We start from the raw sequence: 4,798 nt of genomic DNA on the forward strand, positions 1-4,798 counted from the left end.
CTGCATCGCTGGACCTTCCCACATCACCAGCCTCCCTGGATCTCTCTAGCCACGCATTCTCAGACTCGGATCTCCATTATGTATTTTCTTCTCCCTCTCTGGATATTTCTGATCTTTCCTCTTCATCCTCTTCTGGTTCATTAGACCTAACTAACATCAACACGTTAACATCTCAGTACTCCTCTGATTCATCATCTTCTAGTTCCTTAGATGCTTCTGATTTTGTCTTTCCAACATCTCTGGACACTTCCAATATTTTTGTTGAAGACACTCCTTACTGCACCTCCTCTGTATCATTGGAGATTTCAAACTTCACATCTTCAGCTGAGCAGCAGCGATCCAATCTCCCTTTGGATTTGTCCAGCCACCCTTCGTCTACAACTTTCGGTTGCTGCAATAATCTCAGCTTACCATCAACTCCAGTTTACCCTCTCTAATATTTATGATGCAGAGCTCCACAGATTGTTTGCTTGATGTTTGGGGATTTGTAGTATAATTATTTATTTCCACGTCCACATTTTCTGAACAAGGACAACATTATTTCAAGCGTTTCATCTCCGGGAAAACTTCAGAACTACAAAATGTACACTGAAATGGGGAAGAATTAATAACAGGGCCGCCAACTTTTTATGGCAAGGCTCCTGTGTCTTCCCTGACCTTAGGGGAGGAGAAAATTCAACATCTGAATTTTAATACCTTAAGGCACAGGATCCCTTTAAAAAGGTTGACAACCCTAAACAACAGTTTGTACAAATGTATGAAGGTGCCTTGATATAGGCACCTTATGCGATTACAGTACCTACTTACAGTTTGGTTTCCTTGTGGCTATTGTTAATGTTAAGGTTCTCAACCTCATGCTTCCTTTTCATCTTGTACAATTTGAGGCTGTAATCCTATACACAATTACCCAGGAGTAAGACCTATTGCATCCAGTGAGCCTTACTTCTGACTAGACATGTAAAGGATTGCAACTTGAAAAACACAATGGAACCCCTATTTATTTTCTGAAGTATCACAATCACTTGGAGTTAACCAGTGGAATGAGTTAAACTATAATAGACCATCTTTTCAGGAATCATTGTCCTGTTTTTTTAAACAATGCCGGATGCAGTTCCCTCTGATTCCAAGTCAAGCCTTTGAGTGCTCGTGCAAGTGCAGCCAAAACCACACCAACCATGTATAAGACAGGGTATCAGCAGACTCCTGAGGTTGGCAAGCATACAAAAGATATTGGGATGTAAAAAATGAATTGGGGGAAAGAAGCGTCCCAATCAGCTGAATGAGGACTCAATGTTGAAGAAATGCTGAATGACTGGGGCAGCAGGGAGGGAAAAAACCATCTGGGTGGAAGTGGAAATGGAACAGTGTGTCTGGAAAGAAAGGCACTCTGTGAGAGTAACAGATGTCTCCTAACAACTCTCAACACCTTAACAAACTACAGTTCTCAGGATTCATTAAGGGAAGTCTTGACTGTTATAGCGGTATAACAGTGCTTAAAATTTTAAATGTATTGTACATATGTGGCCTATTTTTCAATGTTCCAAAGCTATTATTCAATGTTCTAAGGATTTAAGTGGGAGCTGGCCATTGAGGAAATTCAAGGTTTTAATGTAGCTAAATTTAGGCACATGCACTCCCCCTCCACCCCATAAATTGCCAAATGGGGAGCAGGGGAAATCCCCAAATGGAAGGGCAAACCTAAAACTACCCAATGATGATGATATAGGCTGTGTAGACGCCATACATTCAAAGTACATTTAAAACCCCAAAAAATCCTGGAAATTATCATTTACCCCTCACATAGACAATTCCCAGTAGCCTTAACAAACTACAATTCCCAGGATTCTTTGTGGAGAGTAATGTGATTTAAATGCATGGTGTGTACACCATCTTAGCGTGCTGTTTGGGCACAGAATACTGGCAGACTGTTAGAAAAAAAGGAAACTGGGAATGAAATGGAGAATGGCGAGAACCCTCAACAAAAGCACTCCACACTGCAATATTATCTTCAGGACTCCACTTCCTTCGTCTTTTCTCTCACAAGTCCTGTTTTAAAAGATTCTCTCTGACTTATGAAATATAACTGAATGTTGTTGACTGAATGTGTCGTGATGATACAACTAACTGACTGCTTCTGAGGCTCTGAATCTGAAGTCTTGTGTGACCCTGAAAAACAATGTGTACAATACTTTTATGAGTTGGGAAAAATGTTTCAATATTCTGTACCACATATGCCTCATAAAAAACACAGCTTGGCTTTTAAATTATGCTTGTTTGTACAGCTTTTAATGACACTTTTGAACATTTACCCACAGGTAGGGCTGAAAGAGAAGGTAAGGATTTGATAGCAAACAAGAAGTAAACAGGGCACTGATATAGACAAAGGCATGCCTTAGGAAAACTCCATGCTCCCATCTACAGATCACTCAAATCCACCACAATTTATGTGACAGTCATGTTTGCTGCTGTTACACCAGTGTTTGCTGAAGTAAACACATACAATGCGAACAGAAGCTGCAGAAAACACATTAGCTCAGTTGGTTAGTATGGTGCTGATAATGCCAAGGTCACGGGTTCAATCCCCACATGGGCCAGCTGCATATTCCTGCACTAGATTTGCTTGGGGGTCACTTCCAGTTCTATGAAATGGATCAGAGATATGGCTCTTTAAACAAAAGCATGATGTAGTAAAAGAAAACCTTCAGCTGTTTCAGATTTCACCACAGCACATGCAAACCCCTAGAGATGTGAAGGCCTTTAATCAGGCATAAGCAAACTCTGGCCCTCCAGATGTTTGGGACTACAATTCCCATCATCCCTGGCCACTGGTCCTGTTAGCTAGGGATGATGGGAATTGTAGTCCCAAACATCTAGAGGGCCGGAGTTAGCCTATGCCTGCGGGATGTGTGTGGCAGGAGGAGAAAGAAGGCTTTCTCCAGGTCCTTTACATCACTGCATCCATCACACTAGGACCATCACAAAGTTAATACTGTACAGGGTTCTAGATTCAGGCAGGTAGCCGTGTTGGTCTGATGCAGTTGAAATAAGTTAAAACATTGTCCAGTAGCACCTTAGAGACCAACTGAGTTTGTTCACAAAAGCTTATACCCAGAACAAACTTAGTTGGTCTCTAAAGTGCTACTGGACCATTTTTTTATTTATTAATACAAGGTTGAAATGGATGCTGCCGCTAGAGGAAGTGCTCAGTTGTACCTCTGACTCCAGATGCAAGACCATCTACTTTTAAAATAGAGTTGCCCTCAATCTCCAAATCAACGCGCTCTCCATTGGCAACAACCACCGCCCTCTGAGGGAGGAGGCTTTCTAGCAACCATCTGAGAATCCCTGCTGCGTAGTAAATCTGCAACCCAGTGGACGTTCAGCGTATATGGTGAACAGGAGATCTCTGCCGGATCAGGCCAAAGGCCTTTTCTCAGAATTGGCCAGCCAGACGCCTATGAGATGCCCACAAGGGTAAGGTTACCAGATTTTTTTCAATGAATCCAGGGCATTGCTGTCAACTTTTCCCTTTTCTTGCGAGGAATCCTATTATAAGGGAATTTCCCTTTTTAAAAAGGGAAACGTTGACAGCTATAATCCAGGGACATTTTTCAACTCCCATGGATTTTGTATGGGGACTGATTTGTAAATCCAGGGACTGTCCCCGGGAAACAGTGACACCTGGTAACCTTAAACAAGGGAAAGAAAGATTTCCTCCTCATGCCACACATCCCAGCAAGCGGAGGGAGGAGGACCAACAGGTGCAGCTTCCACAGCGCTGTGTTATCTGCCTCCCGCGCCAGCAGCCCAAGAGCCCTGATCTTATTGTGTGCCAGGAAGCCTGTTGAATCTCGCGACGGACCCGCCGTGTAGAGCAACGAACAGCTGCAGCCGATCCACCTGCCCAGCTGCGAAAGTGCGGAACCCTCACGGCGCCGCCACGCAACCAATGGGAGCGCCCGACGTCCCGGCGCCCCGTGCTCTGATTGGGCGCTTCCTCCTCACTGGAAATAGACGAGGATCGAACGGGTGGAGGTGTAGGGGGGCGGGGCGTGATGCGAGCACTTGCCTTCGGTTGGCGGACGGGCTCGGGGGGATGGCGTGCGATTGGTCCGACTGGCTTTTCCGCTTCCGGGTCTTCAGCTTCTTCCGGGTCAGACCAAGGCCGGCCTGGTTTAGAGCTTGTGCGGTTGCCGACCTTGCGGCCTGAAGCGGAGCAAGCGAGCGGGTCACGGTCCATCCGCTGGGCAGACATGGTGTCCTACTGGAGGCAGGCAGGGCTCAGGTAGGGTTGGCTGAGGCGAGCCGGGCCTCCTCTTTCCTCATCTGGTGGCTCCGGGCGGCTGTGCGGTGTTTTCGACTCCATGTTTGCGTTGACTTTTGCGCGTCTCTTGCTCTCTCCTTCCAGCTACATCCGCTATTCCCAGATCTGCGCCCAGGCCGTGAGAGCAGCGCTGAAACCGCAGTTTAAAGCGGAGGCAGAGAAAACGGCGGGAGCGAACGTGAAAATAGTGAGAATCAAAAAGGAATGATGTGCAAGTAAGTAGAGATATTTGGTGTTTGGGTTTTTTGCAACGAAGCTGCGGCATCAAGTGGAGGCCTTTCTCAGTCCTGGTACCCTTTTAATTGGAAGTGTCTGGAGATGCATGCAAAGGTAAAGGGACCCCTGACCATTAGGTCTAGTCGTGGCTGACTCTGGGGTTGCGGCGCTCATCTCGCTTTACTGGCCGAGGGAACCGGCGTATAGCTTCCAGGTCTTGTGGTGAACCAGAGCAGCGCATGGAAATGCCGTTTACCT

The 4,798-nt window shown here is 45.9% G+C and overlaps 1 long non-coding RNA gene across 1 annotated transcript; it reads left to right on the top strand.

Moving 5' to 3' along the window:
• Positions 1 to 3,946: 3,946 nt before the first annotated feature.
• LOC310680733 lies at positions 3,947 to 4,525 on the top strand. The gene is made up of 2 exons (XR_014512878.1): positions 3,947 to 4,285; positions 4,409 to 4,525. It is a non-coding gene; the product is annotated as an uncharacterized lncRNA (long non-coding RNA).
• The last annotated feature ends 273 nt before the right edge of the window (positions 4,526 to 4,798 follow it).

This window comes from Podarcis tiliguerta (assembly GCF_965153285.1).
Source record: "Podarcis tiliguerta genome assembly, chromosome: 6".
Lineage (NCBI taxonomy): Eukaryota > Metazoa > Chordata > Lepidosauria > Squamata > Lacertidae > Podarcis > Podarcis tiliguerta.